Source organism: Microcebus murinus, chromosome 15 (genome assembly GCF_040939455.1).
Source record: "Microcebus murinus isolate Inina chromosome 15, M.murinus_Inina_mat1.0, whole genome shotgun sequence".
Taxonomy (NCBI): domain Eukaryota; kingdom Metazoa; phylum Chordata; class Mammalia; order Primates; family Cheirogaleidae; genus Microcebus; species Microcebus murinus.
In genome coordinates, this window is record NC_134118.1 from 66037754 (window position 1) to 66059918 (window position 22165).

Consider the following 22165-nt stretch of genomic DNA (forward strand, 5'->3'; position numbering starts at 1 on the left):
CATTTTTCATTAGTTTTAATTTTTTTTTATCTAGGAATCACTGTGGCAGTGGAGGAAGGTGAGTCATAGCCCCTCCCTGAAGAAAATGAGGAAGAAATATCAGTTTGTAGTAGATATATTCCCTTTATTAAGGTGACCTCAGATTATAAGGACCTAGATTACAGAAATCATGTAGGAATAACAGCACTAATTATATACCAGGCATTTATCCCCAGGAGACTAGAGACCATGCCTTGTTGTTCTCCCCATTATATTTTTAACAGCCACCACTTTTCATGGCCTATCATAGATGCTCAGGAAATAATTTATGGATTGAAAAAATGGATTCCAAGCATGAACTGGCACTTGCACTTTGAGTTGCCTAATTTTATTTGAAATCTACTGTGAATTGTTGATAAATGCACTGGGCTAGGTTTTGCATTTAAACTTTCAAGTAATAATCTAAGTCAGTCTGGAGAGACTTGTGGAAAGAGTACAAACTCTCAGAGTTGGTTTCAGTGTTCAAGTCATACATAGTTCTGTCTCTTTCTAACCAGGCAGCATTTGACAATTTGTTCAACCACCCTGGCTCCATTTTCTGATTTGTAAAATCAAGTCATAACATCAACTCTGCAGAGCTGTTAGGAAAATTAAAGAGAAGTATGTAGCTGGGTGTGGTGGGAGGCACCTGTAGTTCCAGCTACTCAGAAGGCCAAGGTGGGAGGATCACTTGATCCCAGGACTTCAGCCTGGGCAATATAGCAAGACCTGTCTCTAAATTAAAAAAAAGAAAAATCAAAAAAGAAAAAAGATGAGCAGAAAAAATATTTAGAGCAGCACTTGGTGATCAGCAAGTATTATTATTAATAGCTATTATTATTATTATTAATAAATCTTATTTCACCCAACAGGCCTATACATGGTAGTTCTGCTTTTATCAAGTCAGAGGTTAACAGGGATCAATGCTATCAATAAATTAATGAAGTTATAAACTGGAGGGACAGGAGCCTAGTACTAGAAATCTTATCAACTTTAAAATCTATTTGAAAAGAAAAGAAAGGAAATATTTTTTTATATTGAGATGGAAATATTATCTTCCCCTGCTGCTCATGGTATAGAGGCAAACATTCTAAATAAGGAATAAGGCAGTTAAATGTAACATGCAGAGACCTTAGAAATGTACCACAGAAGACTCCTCGGGTGTTCTGAGAGACAGAAAACATTACACAATTCTGTTTGAAAAATTACAGTCAGGCAGTTTACAAAAGTGTGGGCATGTTCAAATTTACTAAACTTTGTAAGAGACCTAAATAATAAAAATGAGAATAATGAGTTAAGTATAAGTCTTGAGTAAATAGTATAAGGATTTTTTTTTCTTCTCATAAGTCTTAGCTTGCAAAACAAAGGTTACATTTTAACTTTTTAAGAAGTAACTTAATCTATTCTTTGGGCTAAGACTAGATCTTAAAAATAACGAAGTATTTACAGGTATCTTGGATAGGAAGGACTTAATCCTTTCAACCCTTCAGAATAATTTCTGGTGTAATTTTATAATCCAAATTTTCATAAGAATATACATGTACAATCTGTTCTTAAGAAATGTTATTCCAGAAAGCAGCAGCCAACCACTCATTTCAGAGGCTGAGCAGCTGACCATGGGACTGCTAGAGTCCACTTTGCACATCAGCTAGTGAGAACCTGATTGATGGCATGCTCACATATAAGAAAAGCCTGGCCTTCCTAGCTACAATGGTTCATCCTAAAAACAAGATGAAAAAATAATAGAGAGAAGAGAAAACAAAGTGTGTTTGTTTTCTGGGGGAATAGTCTTTCTAATGTCACTCTGCTGTGAAGCTAGTCTTTTTCTCTATACACATTTATGAAGATTGATCAGGGTCAGACTAGGCCAAACAGTGGGCCAGTCCCACTGGAGAGAAGAGATGGCCGGGGAAGTCAGCATGAGGGAAGCTGAGCCGTTTTGGCTAGAACATAGCCAAGGAGGCTTGCTGGAGGGTAGGCTAAGGTGGCATTAGAGGATTAACGGCAAAGTGTTCACACCACCACCATCCTTCCCAATGAAATATTAGAAAAAACATAAAGATCAGTCAGAGGAGTGTTTAAACTATGGCATTTCTGAATGCTAGATATTTTGTAGCCTTAAAGATTATTTTATTTTCAAAAATACTGAGTAACATGCAATAAGGTTCCCAATTGTTATAAATGAAAAAAATTACATATATTTAATACATATGTAATATAAAGATCCTTATATAAATATACGCATGTGAACATTTATGCACGCATTATAGCATACAAAATAACAAAGAAAGAAATATCACAGAATACCAAAAATTTTCTCTTTCAGATTATGGAATTATGGGCAACTTTCACTTTTTTCTTGGATAAATGTCCAAGAGGAAGGGCTTAGAAGTCAGGTGGGCTTAGGTTCAAATCCCAACTACAGAACTTTCTAGCTGTGTCACCCTGAGAAAGACACTAAACTTTACTGAATCTCATTGTTTTTCCTTCATTTATAAAATGAGACCCAACCTTTGCAGACAGGAAGATTATTCTGGAAATGATTTAAAAAGAGTGCATGTAAAGTGCGTTCCACGGAGTCTGGCTTAGAATGAGTGCGCCTTCGATGCTAACCTGTGTCATCTTTCGTTCTAGAGAAAATTTAAATTGTAATTAGAAATTTAAAAATCTGTTAAAAATAAAATTTCAAAACACCAGTGTGAACAACAGAGTAAGGACAACGTGTGGGCAGGGAGTTGTTGGAAAGGGACTCTGTGCAAGTGTCCACAGTGCTTGGCCAGGCCGAGTTTGGAGGAGGGAGCGGGAGTCACAGTGACCTCTGGGCAGACAACAGAGGTGAGAGCAGTAAATGCCTCCAGAGCATGTTTCACTCATAAAATATGATCTGACATTGAGTAGCTCTCAAGTATCAGAGAGCAAGAAACAGACAAAATAAACAAAAGGGGAAGATGAAGAAATTCACATGTAAGACCAAGACTTGAGCTACTCTCTAGAGAGACACTCAATCACCGTCCAGTTGAAGGATCTGGATCAGTTGAAATGTCACTTTCATTGTTTAGCAAATCTTCCATTTATTTCACAGGTAGCTGGTTATTCCACCATAACTGCTTTGTTCCCAGAGTTCTCAGACCAAGGGTCCCTTTCAGGGACAGTGCACACTTCTAAGCCTGTGTCCCCACCCCGGCATCACTACAGGTGACTGCAACAGCCTGGGCAGAGGTGTTTTTCAAACGAAATCCTGACTCCACTCCTCCTGAATAGAATAGGCTGAAAAAAAGAGCTTCCCTCATGAGGAAAATCCTGGATTATTTTCTCCTTCATCTCTGCTTAGCAGGTAAGGATACCTCCCAGAATTGAGACTGAAAGTGGAATGCTTCGATTACATGAAGACCTAAAAGTGATGCACTAGTATAGCTGAAATGAACAATCTAAAACCCTTGACTACAAATTTTCTGACACCTCCATAACCAAAAGCAGCTCCCTGTGAAGTTTTAACATCAAAGATGGAGTTTAGAGTGGTCAGATATTTATGAAATATTTTTCCTAAGGGAGTTTCCTTTCATAGATGTTCAGGAGACAGATACTGCTCTGATAGGGTGAATATAAAAAACAGAGCACATTATTTCAAGGTTATGAAGTGAACATATTCTTTAACCTCCAAGCAATAACATGTTAGAGGTTCTGATCATTTTTCTTAGAACCTTAGTTAAAACAAATATTACGATTGATGAAGAGAGTAGTCAACTATGAAATATACATAGTAATTTTGCAACTATTCCTTCCTTTTTTTCTGTTCAGATGGAGGGAAACTGAAAAAAAATAGAAAATAAAATTTAACAAAATGATATATAGATGCAACAATTTATAGCCTCACAAACCATTCAGAAAGGACTCTGGTTCCATATTTGCTTATATTAGTATAAGCAGATAACAAGCAACTGAATTCTTTATTCCTCCATTCACACCATTTTCATCTACTTACAATGAAACCACCCATAAATAAACTAGCAAAGCAGATTTTATTAGTGACATGGAAGAGCTAAAATATGGCCGCACTGCTCTTTTAGCTTCTTGCTCAATTCTTTAAGCAAGACGCATTCATTCATTCATCAATGTATTCAATAAACATAATAGAGGCCTACCAAGAGCTAAGCTAAAAGATACAGATATGAAAATCAGACATTCATCTCTAGGCTTTTGTATTGACTGGGGATGGAGACAGATACACAGTGCAGTAATTGACATATGATTTCGAAAGCATTAGGTTATATTCAGGAATGCCCAGGATTCTCTGCAACAAGGAGGGGGAGGGAGTGGAGGATAGTGATAGCACGAATGGCTTCCCAAAGGAGAACTTGAGCGAAGTCTTCTCACAGGTTAAGTAAAAGCAATTCTGGCTCAGGAAGGAGAATTAACTGCAGGCATTTACAACCGAAATAAGAAAGTTGACTTTTGTTTGTTTCTTTGTTTTCTTCATAAACTCACATAGATGGGGATCATTGGTAACTGACTTAGCATGCCTGAGAAGGCTGGATCTTACCTTGGCAGTGGAGAAAATGCAGACGTGGCCTAATTTACACCACAGCATCACCAAAAGGCACAGGTATTGATTGCACAAGTACCCCTGGAAGGAGTTGGTACATGGAGGATTACTTGCAAACTATGTAAGGAGCAGTTAGACCTGCAGATCCTCTTCTGTAAATAGGCAACTACCTCTCATTCCTCCCTAGCATAGGAACAGAGGTTTACTCTCTGGAGATGGCAAAACAGATAACTCTAGATCAGGACTCTAGGGTATCTGAGGAAGGAGATCATGTATTGGAGGTAAATGTTTATGTGTTGAATGTTGAGTGAGAGTCTAGTCTTTTCAACCCACTTAACTCAGAATGCTCGCAGCAAGTCATAATACTTCCAGGCAGGGCACTGAAAAACCCTTCTCTGGGGGCTCTGGCCATACCTAGAGAAAAACTACTGACTTTGGGGGCTTTCCAATGAAACTGCCCAGTCAGTAGACAGAACTTTCACACAGTCCTTCCTTTCTACGTTTTCAGATATGTTAACACCAAAGTGTTTCTAGACTTTGAGGAGAATATATAACATGAAAGGCAAAGACAAAAACAAGAAAACAAGCATATTAGAAAAAACATGGTGTGTAAAGCCAAGAAAAAAGAAAAAGAAGATTAATTAGTATTAGCATCTTGAGAGAAATAAGAAAAGATACTGCATTTATGGAAAAATAATAGATATTATAAAAGGGCAAAATACAGAGATTTAAGAAAGTTCTTTTTTTATTTCAAAGTAATACGGGGGTACAAATGTTTTTGGTTACATGGATCGCTTTATAATGCTTGAGGCAGGGTTAAAAGTGTACCTCTCACTCAGCTAGTGTTCATTGTACCCGTTATGTAGGTTTTTTGCAGACAGTATCATCTTATATCTAAGAAAGTTCTTTGTAATGAAGCATACACAGTAGGAGGAGGTTTGGCAAACAAAATGTTGTAAGAAAGTTAAAAAGACAAGAGATGGAAAAATGGAGAAAAAGTATAAAACCAAAAATTTAGAGGGTATGTCCAGGAGATCCACCTTCCAGAGAATAAGAATTTCATGGAATAAGAATTAAGGAACTTGAAGGGGGGGAACTTTCAAAGAATAAATGCAATAAATTTCCTTCAAACCAAAGAATGTGATTTTACAGACTAAAAGTACTTTATAAGTGTTCAGCATGACGGATAGAAATAGATTCATGACCATTAGACCCATCATTATGAAATTACAAAAATTTCAAAAGACCAGGATTAAAAAAAGAAGATCCATATACTTCCAAACTGAGGGAAAATAAATTGGAGCAATATCTTCAAAATTTGGAGGAAAAAATGTGATTTCTAACCCAGATTCTATACACCCTCAGACTAACCAAGTCTAAGATAAATTTCTTAAAGATTAAGAAAATGACAGAATATTTAATTATTTGAGGGTAATGAGAGCAATTTTCCCAGTGAGGGGAGAGTTTGAGGTTGAATTAATGATTTGAAAATAGAAAATTAACCAAAATATGATATGGTTAGAATATGTTTAGTTTTATAATAAATTGTCCCACTGTCTTTCAAAGCAGTCTTACCCCTTTGCATTCCTGCCAACGATGAATGAGAGATACTGCTGCTCCGAGTCCTTGCCAGCATTTGTCATTGTCATGTTTTGGGTTTCAGTCATTCTATTAGGTATGCAATGGCATCTCATTGTTACTTTAATTTCCAATTCCCTAATGAACTTCTCTTCATTTGTGTATTTGTTATCTTGTATATCTTCTTTGGTGAGGTGTCTGTTCAGATATTTTACCCATTTACTAACTGGGCTCTTGTTTTCTCATTGTTGAGTTTTTAAGAGTATTTTTTGTATATTTTGAATGCTAGTCCTTTAACAGATAGGTGTTTTGCAAATATAGTCTCCCAGCCCATGGCAGATGTTTTCATTCTCTTAACAGTTTTTTTCAGAGCATCAGTTTTTGATTGAATTAACCAAATTTTTAAAAATATAGGATAATTTTCAATTTTCAAAGAAAATTGAACTTTGTCAGAAAAAGGAAAAGTAATCATAATACAGCTCTGCTCTCAGTGGTGCTTATATAGTCTAATTAATGTAAACAATGAGTATTTATTTAACTAAATTATGATATAAATATATTAGAAGAACTGAGGAACAGGAATGTTTGCACATCTGTGTGATATTTATGCCAGTGAAAGAAAGCTAAATCATCTTCGATTTGGGAAAATGAAGAGACAATGCCTAAACCTAATAATCAAGAAACAACAATATAATTATATGATTAAAAGTTATTAAGGCATATCCCAAAAGAATAAATTGCAGGAGTTAAAAGCAGTTGCCCCTTAGAAAGTAGGAAAACTAAGAGAGTAAAAACAAACATTTTTAAAAAACAAGCTTTGTAGAACCGTTTTATTCTTTAAATGCATATATAAAATTTATTAAAAAGTAAAACTAAATGTTAAAAATGAAGATGCATATCTGTTAGCCAGAGAGAGAAGAGGGAGGCAGTGATGGTGCTTTTTGCAGATTGACTTGCTTATGAGCAAGTATAGTGATAGAAAAGATCTTAATCTTGCAGATTTGTGCAAATAGTCAGGACATCTGGAATAACGATGACAGTCTTAGCTTCAGTTTTTCTAGAAGCAAAATAGGAGGCAAGGATTTGAGTCCAAATAGCTTATTTGGGAAATGGTGGCAACACTGGTAAGGAAGTGGGGAAATGATGCAGGGATTTGAAGCTTGGCAGCAAAGGGTTTTACTGAATCACTACCACAGTGGATGGCAACAGCTTAATCATGCAGGGGAGGTCTGGGAAATGGTGGAAAACTTTGTGTGATGCACTGCTAGATCGGAAGGATGGGACAAGGCACTGACATAGTCTGCTACAACTGTATAATGGGGAGGTAGAAATTAAACTGGGATGGTGACTCCATACAACATAATTGGCTTCCTATTTCTATGACTCTACACACTGAAGATATCAATCAAATCATATAGTGTTATGTAATATAAGTGGCAATACAATCTTCAATCACATTTCACTGAAACCATAATATAACCTAAAATATATTTTAGTGCATATACATAGGGGATTCAAATATATCTTGAGTTTAAACTATAATAATCCTGAGCCCAGTATTCCTTTGTAAAAGCCTATGAACATCAACATTAAAACAGTACTGCATGGTTAATTATAAAAACTGTATCTCCTTATATATTTTTTAAAAAATGATGAAATATTTTTACAGCAAGCATTACAAAAAAAACTTGCTTGAATGGAACAGTATGAATAGAAAAGACTAGAGAAATAAGTAAAACATTTCAAGAAGAAGCTATAAGATGAATTGAGAATGTAGGACATTCTACAAGACACTAAGGGATTCATGTCTTGAACATGTCATTGTCATGAACAAACAAACAATAATCACAAAACAAGAGGAGAGAGACAGAAGAACCAGTCTGGACTGAAAGAGATATAACACCATTATGCAGTGCATGGACAATGATTGGATCTTCCTATAAAAGCTATTTGGGGACAATTAAGAAGGCATAAACATGGACTCAATATCAGCTGGTATTAAGGAATTCTAATTAATTTTGTGAGGTGTGGTAATGGATTTGTGTTGTTATTGCATAATGAAGTATTTAGGAGTGAATTGTCATGTCTGCCATTTATATGAAAATGTTACAGGAAAAGAACACGGGTATTAAATCTAGCTTATAAGGTATATGGTATTCATTACCCTATCACCTGTACTTTTTAGTATATTTGAAAGCCATTATAATGCAAAGTTAAAAAAAATCACATAGATGCAGAAAAGTCAATGGAACTATATATATTTTTTTTAACTTAAAAAATATTTAAGTATATTTGCATTTCTGAGATTAAAACAATTCACAGAATCATAGAATTGGCAGATTTCAAGGACACTTAGAATATTTCATATGTAAAGGAATTGAGGATCACAGGATTGAATTGAATTGCCTAAAGTGACAATGCAAATTATTTAAATAAATAATAGTAGTTTGAATATATGTCGTCTTCTCTTGATAACCAATATTTCCTTGAAAATGACATTCACACCTAATTAATCTCTGTCATCTTTTCAGTTCCCAACATACATCCATTGGATTTAAAACACATCAATAATTTGCTGGTAGAATAATTTTATCTGTTTCCCAAATCATTTTCTACAGAAAGTATCTGGTTTTCATCCTTGTAGAAAACCAGATAATATCAAATAAGTTTAAAGCAAACATTTGTAGGTGGCCAAAATTATTTTGCAATTGATAGCTGAAAACAGAATAATGAACAGCAGCTGCAAAAAGTATTAAAGAATTAACTACATGATTCATGTTTTTTGTTGTTGTTGTCGTTGTTAAACTCATGTACATGTTGTTACCTTTTCTATCCACCCTTTAACTTACAAATACTAACAATAAAATCCGACACCACTCTGTTGCCAACTCAAACAAAGATGCTAAATTTTAAAAAGTGTGATTCTTTAGAAGGAAGGTCAACATTCTGAACAATTAATCTTCATTTTTCATAATAAAAAATGTGGGCCAGCTGCTGAATCAGGTACTTGGGCAAACATTGCTGCCTATTCTGTAAAATCAGCTGTAGCACATTTGTGCATGGAAAGAGTAGCTGATTTTGCAAGATGTAGAAATATACAAGCTACATATGGTTCAGTATATTTCCCACTGTATTGTTATTTTCAACCAAGAAAACACATTAGGCATTTGTTTAATCCTTCCTTGACTAATGTTTTCTTTACACATATTAGTTCCTTAAACATAGGGCATTTGATTTCTTTCTATAATGGAAAAAAAAGACGATTTGTCCTCAAGATATGTTATACATTACTAAAGTTTTAGTGACAAGGAAAGAAATGTTTGTTTTAGGCATTATATTTTTCATTTTATAAAACATAATATGGTGATAAACAGGATACTTTCTCTCTGTTACTCCTATATAGGTTATACTGTCAAAATGAAGCACTGCAAGATATCAATTTCCTGCTATTTACATACTATGCATAGTGTCCTTATGGTATATAACAAAATTAGTTTTTAAAGTTTTCTAGAAAATGCTATATCCTAAGTGAAAAAAAAAGAGAAATACAACACTAGACTCTCTTTTACTAAAAATGGAAAGGTAATTTTGTAATATCATTGTAAATTCTTCTTTTGAAAAAATTTCTCTTATTCTCTGAAGCAGAAATTGGAGTCCTTTCTGAATATTTAGATATTTTAGATTCATCTATCTGTACTTACATATATTTAATATTTAGGCACTTTTCAATAAACATAGCATTATTTAGAATGGCTTTTTCTTAGAAAAACAGAGGAGATAAAGTTGAAGTTTTTGAACATTTTGATATCAAATAGTAGAATGATTTTATATGGATGCATGTGACTATATAAAAATTAAATTAAAATATAATATTTCAAACCAAAAATGTTGAGATCATTGGATGGAGACACAGTATTAACAGATGAACGTAAGGTGTAAATCTGAATACTCACCAAAAGTATAAAGCAAAATTTTCACAAACAGAGACACCACAGTCAAGAACAAAAATTCAAAAAAATGATAGGTACAGGCATAAAAGCACCAAAAACATTGAGATTTTCCCCATAAAGAGTAAAACAGAAAATAAGAATTTTTTATCCACTATTTAACTATTCCCAAAGATGGGGAAAACTATTAAATTGATCAGCGGCTCCTGTACTTTTTTCAGTTATTAATAATAGATAGAAAATAATATGTAAGAAAATAGTAATAAAATATAACAATCTTCAGGTGGAACCACAGGGGAACTTATTAAAGAATATCTTCACACTTGAAAAACCCTGTCTTCCCAAAGCCTAATGCAATGTGCCTTGAAGGACTTGAGATACCACTTGAAGTATTAGATCTATTGATAGTCCTAGAATTTTGGATAGAATATTCTTGATAAGGTAGAAATGGTTACTCACATTTTTAAACAAATGTATGTATAAGGGCTTATATTTATTCCTATATGCTGGGGGTTTCCATTCATGCTTGTTGAATCTAATACTCTTTTTAGGTAACACATTTGCTCAGGAGTCTTGGACTATACTTGCCAACTTAGTATGAAAGTAAAGAGTCAAGAAAGTGAGAGTGTATTTCTTGGATAGGAACAAATTCCCAGGAGGTGTGCACTCATTGACAGCAGCTCTCTTCCAATTCACTCTCCCAGATAGGGAGGCGACCGAATGCCCAGGAGGATAGTAAGAACAGCACAAAGTTACAAAGTGCTCCAACTGTGACTTGAGTGGAGCAGCTTGTCCAAGAAATCACAAACCCCCCTGCAAACAGTCACAGTGATTGGTGGTTTGGACTCTCTTGAGTCAAACGTTGCCAGTATTTAAGCTACTCTTTACTTAGCAAATGAATACACTGTTTGATTCATCTGGCCACTAGTAACTCTTTATACATTTTGATTAGTAATTTATTTTATAGTGTTTTGATGATGAGAAGTGTTGTTGACATTTTCCAAAGCACTGTAACTATATAGTGAGAATAATATACATTGAGGAATTCATGACAAAAATAAATAAATCAAAATATCAAACAAAAATGATAGAAGAAGCTTAAGGAAATGAGCACACACATGCATATATATTATCATAATAACACATTTTAGTAGTATAGATGTATTTCTGCTCTGCTCTACATGTTGTCTATCAGGCTACCTTTATGTGGTATTTTTAGTTTTTACACATGCCTTTTGATGATGCCTTGGAAGTAAAGCAAACCAACTACAATGGACAGATTTAAAAAAAAAATGAAGATATTTCATCTCTAATTACTTTCTGCTGAAACTTTTAGGAACACCTACAATTATCCAGATGATGCAACAGCCACTTTTTCTGCTACCCGGGTGTATGTTCAGCAAAACAGGAAGCATCTGTATAAACCCTATCCTTCAAAGAAGTCAGATTAAATCTCACCTCTACCACGAAGTCTTCCCTAGCATCTCAGCCCAACTTGATTTCTTCTTTTCTTGAATCCCTCTTTTCCTTCTCTTTATGTAAATATTTAGGTACTTTGGCTTTTGGCCTTTTTAAAATTTTGTCTCCAGAAGGACACCTAAGACATCATTCAAGTCCAACTTCTTTATTTTACTATGACTAAACTGAGCCCAGGAGAATTTACATTACGTACAAAGTAAGTAGTAGAACTGAGACCAGCAACCATTAGATTCTGGCTCCTATTTTGAAAATTTTTTCACTACCTCACAGGCAATCTAAGATTTACTGCGTTGCTATCAAATGTTTCCTATATATGTCATTTTTGTTTGCTGTCCAGACAGTTACTTGAGGGCAGGGGTCATGTTTTATAATTCTTTTGTATCATGTCCAGTGCCTAAGATAGAACCATGCATACAATAGTGTTAATTGAAGTATGTAAAATGAATTAAGACAGCTCCTTATTATAAGGTAAATATATTGTATTACAGTTTACTGGTGTCAAGTGAAATATTATTCTCTTCTGAGTCATGCCCTGAAGCTTCTAAAATGTTTCTTTTTCTAGAGTATTAGTGAAAATTCTAGAGTATTAGTGAAAATTCTCTAATTTTTATATGAACACTTATTCAACATAACTCAGTACTGGACATTAGTGGCTACAAAAATATAAGATATGGGAAGCAGAATGTGAATAATGTCTTGGAAATCAACATTGAGGGCTACAAAATATTAAGAGTCCTGTAAGCAAGACAATGTAGTTAACTTTCAAAAGGGCAGTTCTAGGATTCCATTGTTTCCTGGAACAATTTCGTCTTTTAACCAACTAACCATGAAACTGATGCTTTTCCTTTCTGTTTCAGACTCCTACAGTTTGTTGCTTATTATGCATTTCCATTTGTTCCTTTTATGATACTTGCACATTTCAAAATCAATTGAAAAAGTTCATTGTCTTAGTTTGTGTTCCCGAGCCTTAAAATAAAACAAAGAGAATGATCAAACCTGAATACCAGTTCCAAGGCTTTGCTCCTTTTGTGGTATTATGTCTTGTTTAAAATTACCACACAAGTATAGTTTAGTAGGATGTTTCTCATTAATCGATGTAGAAATTATGGTGGTATTACATTATGGTGATAAATGTTGAATTTTAACTCCACCAGACTCTATCACAAACATGCCACCCCACGTAATAAGATGTATTTTTACTTCTGAAAAAAATGTAAATGTGATCATTAGCCTATCATATAAAATAATCCAAAAAAAAAAATTCTGAAAACAATCCACCCTACAACAGTCCTGCTGTTTGTCAGAATGTTTAGAAACTGCCAGGGCCTCCTTTCTTCTTTTGATTCCTCGCAATGAAAAAATACATGAGATTAGAAGGCTCAGAGGATTGCATTTTTTCCCGTCTTATTTGGGTAAAGGAATTGCATGTTAGCATCCAAAGCTGACAGGTTAGGAAGCTGACAATGTGGACCCCAGTTTGTTATGAATAAAGTGACCAATCCAAAGCCCAGAGGGAGGCTCCCCTGCGACCTTGTGAGTGATCTCCTTCATACAGGGGAAGTCTCCGCTGCTCTGAGCAGAGCGCTGAAAATGCACAAACATAACTTTTCCACGGTAGCATTCACACAATTACTCTGCCGCTTTGTTCTATGTGGCCTTCTAACTTGAAGAGGAATTAGATGAATTATCTTGCTTGTTTTTGTTTAGGAGGTAAACCAAATTCTCTGGAGATGAGGCTGAAAAGTTATTTTTATTGTTTCTGGATTTTTTAGGTGGCAGTTTGCACTGCAGCTTTGTTTTCTAGTGACTAAGAAAGTGCCCTCACATCATTATTGGAAAGACTATTGGCAATGAATATATATATATATATATATATATATATGCTAAAGTGAAGGTAAAAGGGTCAATATCTGTGTTCTTTTGTCCTTCAGCAAATCTTGAGGAGACTTATTACAAAGGAGAAGACATGTTTCTTGGTGCTTTGTGCAGATTTAAGCATATGGTCTGAGTTTGTGTGTGTGTGTGTGTGTGTGTGTGCATGGCATTTCCAGGTCTCCTTTATAGATAAATGTGCAGGGCTGGCTGGAAACAGGTGCAAACAGTGTGCTAGCATCTGGCCTCCTGCTCTGGCTCCAATCATATAGGTAACTTTACTTCAGCAAAGCAAATTAGTAAAGGATCATAAGTCCGATGCTCAGAGAAACCAGGCAAGCCTAAAGGAAACTAAGAGAAGAAGAAAAAAGCCCACTGAAGCTGTGGTCAGTGCAATGAGTGTAAAGAGTTCCCAGGTCACCCCTCCTGCTAACCTAGCCATTCTCTTCATTTGCCTGTCCACGTGAAGGCCCACACCTTCCCGTTCTCTGTGATGTGTTTTGTTTTCCTGATTCCTCAGGCCGCTCCCGTCTATGTCTACAAAGGCGACAGCACAAGCGTCCCTGGGGTGCTCATTGCACTGATGGGCATCCCTTATAGTCTCTGTTCAAATGTTAGTGCTCATGACCTTGTAGTTCTCCCGACTCTGCCATGAAGGGTGAAGTACTCAAAGCATATCAACAAACTGTCAAGTGCAACTTGAGATACCGTGGTAGACTGTGTGACTTGCATCTTTGAGTTTTATATAACAAGAATGAGGACTAGTGTACAAAAAGATAGATTTGGGGAGACAATTTTGGCATAGAAAAAAAGCTGTTCTAAATAATTCTAAATAGTTTTTTTTTTTTTTTTTAATGAAAACAAGGTGTCATAGGGGAGATTTTCTAGGATTAGTTTTCCAGAAAGGTCACAGGCAAGCAAAGATGTAGAGAATGCATCAGGTTGGCTGAAATCTCCAGGACAGGAAGCCAGACTGGACACACAGGCTGCCAGAGCCACAGTGGTGGCAGTGAAAGATGGACAAGGAGAATCAAGGGACCTTTTTTTCTTTCCTGCTCGTTTTTTTTATTTTTTATTTTTTAAGGATGAACACTGGGGCAGCTTCATTAGTTTGAAGGAACTAAGAAAGAAGACGAAAGAAAGAAATGCTGTATCTGTATATACTGTAGCTGTAAATGTAGTTTTGAATGGAAAGGAGAAACAACATCGTTTTATCAATGGCCAATACTGAGCACGTAATTCTTGAAGGGCAGTTGAGAAAACCCATTCCATGTCCATCAACATGCACGTGAAATGGAACAGCACCCTTGACCAACCAGAGCTCAGCCAAGGTCCAGCCTTGCCTGATACTAGCTGCCCACCCCGATGGGAACACTTCAAGCATCAACCAACCGTTTCATGGTGGTTAAATAGATGATTTGTAAGGGGCCTTTCAGCCCTAACAGAACTGAAGTTTATGAGTTCAAAAGTCAGTGGAATGACTCTGAATGCTCCTTCCTACTATTATACAAGAAATTCACTGAGGTCCAGGAAGAGAAGGTAGAATTTCATGTGTACTTTTAAGAGACCTATATCATCTAAATCATTTCCAAAAAAATTCTAACTTTTAAGAAGGTAAATAAAATAATTATTAAATTAAACACCTCAGCATGGTTGATCTGTTGAATGCATTTTATTTTATACAGGAAAAAAACCCCGCATGAGTTGGATATATCTCGACTCTACTCTGACCTTAGGCATGTTATGTAAGCTCTCCTATCTCAGTTTACTCATCTATAAAGCAAAATAAGATGTGTTTTGTAGGAATTTTGCTGAAGATTATGTAAAATGGTGTCTGTAAAGTGGTCGGTCAGTAGAGTAAAAAGAGCATTGGTTCTCAATCAATGATAAGTATCTTAATACTATATATGCAATCTTTAAAATGGTTAAAATTGTAAATTCATACTACATTCATACTACATACATACTACATACATACTACATACTACTACATTCATACTACATACACATTAGGTGACCTAGAGCATAGTTTTGCTTATATACTGTATTTCATCACATCTAAGTTACCATCGATTGTAAGATGCACCATTATTTTCTGTGTCACTGGGGAAAAGTAACTGTACATAAGAATGACACAATATTCAGATGTCATCATTTGTAAGATGAATCCAAGTTTCAAAAATGTTAGAATTTGAGAAGCATGCATCTTAAAATAATGACATACAGTGATTCTAGAGCTTTCATTTTAAACTCGACATAGGATACATTTTAATGTATATATAGTTGACATCAAGTTCTAATTAAAGTTCTATGTGTTATGGTTTCCTTTATGATATCATATCTGACATATTAAAAAGGATGAGTGATTATATTATAATTTTCATGGAAATGGTTCAGTCCCACTGGGATGTTATCAAATCATGGATTTTCTTTCTTCATTCTTCAAGTAGAAGTAAGCTCTTTAAGGGCAAGGACCTTATCATGAATTGCTATATGGTGCCTCTGTTATTCAGCATCAAGACTTTATCCATAGGAGATATTCAATACATATTTTAATTGGTTTGTAATAAGTGTGGATACAATAACATTCTAGTCATTGAAGAGTAATTAAATTGTCTCATGGTGGGTGATTTTGTTGTTTTTGTTTGTTTGAATGTGTTCATTAAACATTATAACTATGTGAGATAACTGATCTGTCACCTAAGGCTCAAATTTGGTGGCAGAGACAGGATCCTATTCATTTATATGTATTCAGGTAAATGAAGCACTTGGTGATTCCAGAAAGTAGGTAAATGTTCTTTTATGGGTGAATTGATGATTTTGACTTTAGGATGCCTCTGTGTCTATTGAAAGCCAGATGTAATAGCAAACATTGTCTAAGTATACCACTGAAATAATACCAGATGCCTAATTCTCTATTTTTATCTGGTTTCCTAGAGATCAGTGGCTTTGTCTTTGACATGTTTTGTACAGCCCTCCTCTTAATACCTGCTGGCTTTTCAAGGGACAGTAAATAGTCTTTAGTAATACTAGTTGTCATAATATTTTCAGCTTAATTGTAATGCCAATTTACTATGTTTGAAATTTATTCATATTGCTTTACCTGTGTTTCCCAATGCTACAATTAAAAACCTAAAATTAAGACCTAATAATAAGTTAGTAATAGCACAGGATAATTTAGAGATAGACATTGGATATTTAGAGTTACAAGTCTTGAGTTTGATTTTTGTCACCTTCTCGCTCTGTGACATGGACCAAGTCATTCAACTTGTGATGAGCCTTAAGTGAGATGCATGTAAATATGTTAGGAAAGTTGTAAGGCAAAAATAACAACTATCAATTTGGATTATGATTAGCAGAAAACTGCTCATTTTTCTCTTAGGCAGGCATACAAATGATAATTTAAACATGGGTAAAAAATACAAAGTCACCTCTAATTTTGGTACAAACTTGACTACTCCAACTATGGTGAAACTCCCAGTACAAACAGATGATTATGTCATTGAACCTTCACATATAAATACAATTGTGTTATGCACTTTAACGATTTCAAAAGAATAAAGTCTTTCTAAGATGATCTTCTCAATGTAACATGATACATGATATTTTTGAAACTCTTGAAAAGGAAAAAAAAAAATTGCCTGAGGAAGTAAAACGGAGTCAGTTTTCATATTGGCATGCTATTTCATGACCATCAGGTGAAAACTTTTCAGGTTTAATGCTTTATAATTCTCCCAGCTGAAGCTTTAGAACTTCAAAGCACTGTAGAACATTTCAAATTTCTCTCCTGCCCATGAGAAAACCCTTTGCATTGAAAGTTGCTTTCAACTGGAATCCTACATTTGGTATTACACAACAGTGACATATTTTTATGGAGATTAAAATTACACACCAAGAATGTAAAGTTGCCCAAGCAAAACCATTTCTACTATTAAAAATGTTCCCACTACACACTATGAACAGCTATGACCTTCTCTTGTCCATAAATAATGCTTACTATAATAAATTTAAAAACCATTTATAAATTCCATATTTGCCTAAGAAATACCCATCTTCTAACCACCTGCAATTTACAAAGAGGATTTCCTTAAGCATAATTATGTTTCCTTTAACTAGTAAACAATAAATCTACCACTGATTGCAAAGACAGGCGATCAGCGAGTATTATGAAGAAAATGACATGAAAATCAATATGTAATTCCTGGGAAAAGGGCATGCTATACTTTTAATTTGAAATCTACCAGTGGTAAGTCATGAATATAAAACTTGCCTCTGTCAAAATAATTTGTTTGCTGTAAAACTAGGAATCATCCTTGGTTATCTAATACTTCAAGAAACAGTGTATCAGCCCCTCTCAGAATCTGTGTGAAGCTGGCCCCCTTTGGCAACTAAAAGAGCTCTTTGAACCATAGAACAGATGTAATGAAAATTGGTTCCATTAAATGCAGCTGGCAAATTACAAACTGAGAAATTAATGCACCATACCACGACTCTAGGGCCTAAAATGAATCAAGGTGTGGTTGCCAGATGCTCGTGTTTCCTCACCGCCTCCCCCAATAAAAACATTTCTGTTTATAGATTTGTTTAATAGAACATGAATTATTGGTTTAGGCAATACAAATTATGAGATCATGATTAGGATTAATCAACTAAAACAATAATTGTGGTTGTAGTCATGTAATAAAATTTAAAAAGGAGTAAAACTTGAATCACGTAATTCTTACATACTCCTTGGGGCTGGGGAAATGTACTGGACTTCCAGAGATACTATCCTATGATATGCTGTCCCTGAATTCCAATGGGAAGGCAAAGTTGATTCAATACTATCTATAAACAGCATGCTCCTTTGTTGATTTCAATTCAATTTATTCCAACTTGATGCGCTGCTGATGGCGCTACTAGTCGAACCTGACAAAAGTCCATTTAGCATCTGTTTTTGAGGTGCTCTTCCATGGTTCTGAGTAGTCCTCTGGAGTCATTAGCTAAACATTGTTTCAAAGAGCTACACTTGCAAGGAACCCCCTGTGAAGACTTGAGAGGGAGGGAACTGAAAGCATATTCCCAGGTAATTCAGGAAACCCCTGGGGTATTTCTCCCTCCTTTTCCTTCTCAAAATAAATAAATAAACAATTGCCAGTGGGTTGGTTTTGTTTGACTTCCATTGGACCGCAGGTATACATGTAAAACATTCTGAAACCAAGAACATTTAATTTTAGTTATTTGAAAATAACTAGGTTTTTATTAGCCATTTAATGTATATGATTAGTAAATTATTCTTAAAGAAAACTGAATTTGGTCAATTAAAACACATATTTTTATAATACCTAATTGAGTCTCATGGTGGAGGATAGAGAAAATGATTAGAAAATGTTCACAAGGGGATTGAATTATTACCAAAGTTTGTTTTTTTAAACATAGTAGTGGGTATATGAATATCATTGCACTTCATTTTTTATATGTCCAAAATGCTGCATAATTATATTAAAACTAAACAAATTTAATGGGCTTATAGTTAAAAAAATTATAAAGGGAGAGGGTTTTTTGGAGGGATTAATTATTAATATCTTAATTTGCTCTCTCACTGAAGTAGCTTTGAATTTTCTGGAATTCAAACAGAGAACAAAGAGTTGCTGGATTATAAGGGTACATGTTGGAGTGTTCTATTTCTCTCTACGTAAAATGTGTGGTGACACACATACTTAGCCAGGGTGTTTTATTAACATATAATAAGGAATCCACTTTTTCTTACTTTCACAGTAGAAAGCTATTTCATAAATACTTAATCCACAAAGGTAGATTGGACTAGAATATGGCACGTATTCTGATTAGGAATTGCAATAATAAATAATGACCTAATAACAATGACAATATATTCATATTTTCTTAAAGTAAAATATATACAAATGACATATATATATATATTCTTCTCTTATTCTGTTAAAGTAGCTGTTAGGCAAACAATAAATGACTGCCTTTAATTCATACATACAAAGAAAATTGTCATAGCAAAATTAATAAGCATACACATTTCAGGCACATGCAATATACATTGTACATTCTATAGTAACCAAATATAGCATGTAGATTGGGGTGGCCTATTTACTTTTCTGTCCAATAAAGCACTGTTCTAATTAGAGCACTGCATCATACAGAATTACATGACTTCCAGATGAAGAACTTTTTGTAAAGTGCACAGATATTGCAATATGCATGTTGTATGCTTTATAGCTATCATAAGCATGCGGCAATGACAAATTTTTCATAGTTTTATAGTAGCATTATTTCCACATAGAGACTGTATGCTGAATGCATGCAATTGTCCACATACTCCATATGCTTCACAACATCTATATTTCACCATTAGCAATTTCTCTTCTGAATCAAATTGATATTGTTTTTGATGTACAGATACGTTTTTTTTCCATAATTCTATAAAAGGTCAAGTTTCTAGATGAATAAAAACAAGTTGATCGTATATTGAATGCTCTGAAAGGGTAAGTAAAAGTCTGTGCATACCTAAGCACTCTTTCCTCCTTATAGGTATTCATTTGAGAATTTTTTAGAAGAGATTTTGATGTGTGTGGTAATTAATTGAAATAAATGAAAAATCTGCCTTGTATCCAGACTAAATTTGCTTCAACAGCTGCTGATCCTCCAGCTCTGAATGTCAGCCAATTAGTGGAGAAGTTTGCCATGGCTGCTGCCCCAACCAGGCTTCCTGTCTGACAGCTCCATTTCCAGCCTCAACCAGGGAGGAACGACTTTTTTTTTAATTTTATTTTTTTCATTTCACACAGAAGTTAAAGCAGCAGATAAAAGAGGTTGAATTTTTTTTTTTCAGAAGGTTGCTCACCCAAAACAACACTACACAACACAGCACATGATCAAAAATAAGAAAATAACATGGGATTTTTGAGGTTTACCTGATCTTTGAATAAAGAAGCTAACAGAGTTTTTTTCCACTGGACATAATATAAAGGATTTTCACCCCACTTAAGTATAACAGATTAAGAAATGGGAAGTGGGAATCTGTAAATTTAAGATCTGCACATTCCTGAAGCACTTAGTCCCCTTCAAAATTCCCCCCAAATTCCTCTTTGGATTATAGGCAATTTGAAGTTAAATACAATTTTTTATAGATAACATTATTTGACCTCATTTAGATTTCCATTTCTTAAAATCTAATAGAAAAGACCTGGCATATAATTTCCTTAGTACAACCCAATTCACTAAATTTTTATTTTAAACTAATGCCTATACATTGGCAAATGGAAGAGATAGAATATCACGGATAGTGAAAGACCATACAGTAGTTTACATCATTGTCAGTAGATACGTTTAGAAAATTTCTGGTTTGCTAATCTTCTGTTGCACAGAATAAGTAAATTCTAGGAACTAAAATAATAGTCAACGATACACTAAATCCTGTCTCTCCTTCACTTTCAAGATGCAACATACTTATATCCAATATACTGAGACCAGCCCGTTTGTGCAGTCAGCTTATGTGCAAAACGAGAGGTGAGATGTAGCCTATGGAGAAACAAAATATGATTCAGAGCACAATGAAGTTAATTGGAAATAAAATACATAACATTTATTGGACTTTAAAACAGTGAATTCCAAAATAATTAAGTTAATAAAAGAGTCTCACTCTTTCCTGAACTAAATTAAATGACTCTAAAATTAATTTCATTGGTTTTTTTAATTCACTGTTAACTCAATATAATGAGCTTTTAAAATTAACTTCTTTGTTTTTGAACTCAGTGCAGAAGTCCATAAATGAACTTTTTTTTTAAAATCATGAGTTTAAACTTCCTCTAGATTTAGGCAGTAGTCATTTAATACATAGATAACAAAGGCATATATAAAATCTAGGACATTTTACTCAGGGTATTCAACCTAAGATTTTAAAGGACCCATTTACCTACATGTGTATATTTTATAATTCATCCTGACGTGTATATTAAAATAAAGTCAGATGGAAAGGCATTTTGCATGTATTTCCTTGGCATACTTGTATAATAAAGTTATAGAGAATTATTTAATCCTTTAACTACTTAAATTTTAATACTGGAGTTCTCTGTATGTTTATAACCTATTATTATAACAAAATACCATTTATATTTGTATTTTACTTTCACTTCTTATTGCTCCTAATTTGCCCTAGACTATTATCAAATCATGCTTGAGTAAGTATGATAGCATTCTACTTTATCTTCCTGCCTTGGCTCCCTACTTCCTTGAAAATTCAGGATAAACTGGTCCTTCTGTCAGGAAGGACCAACCAACCAACCATTCCATCCGTATTGCCTACCTCTCCTGGCTAAGTCCACCTTTCTGGGTTCAAAGCAAAGCTCACGATCTCCCTCTCCTTGAAGTCTTCTCTGACCCTCTCCCAGACTAAGTGTCACTCCAAAACACAGTGTTTACTACATCTGACTCTTACTACTCTGGGCTCTGGGCCTTCACAGTGGTGGAAGATGGGTGTCTACTTGCTCATATTTGCATTTCCAGGGTTTAGCAGGGTGCTTGGCACATAATTTGCACTCTATAAATATTTGTTGAATTAAAAAAAAAATCCTTAACTGCTGTCAGACTACTATTTCTTAAATATTACTCTCCTTATATGTTTCTTTTTTATTTAAGAAATTTCTCTTTGGTTGCTTCACCAAATCTAAACTCCTTTGTTTGACTTTATTTGTAATCTGGCTTATTTCCTCAGAATTCA

General features: G+C 34.5%; 1 protein-coding gene across 6 annotated transcripts in view; it reads right to left on the minus strand.

Annotated features, from left to right (window-relative positions):
• The window catches only part of TENM3 (teneurin transmembrane protein 3), a 2406934-nt gene that overhangs the window by 1218466 nt on the left and 1166303 nt on the right, over window positions 1-22165 (minus strand). The gene's annotated exons all lie outside the window — the stretch shown is intronic.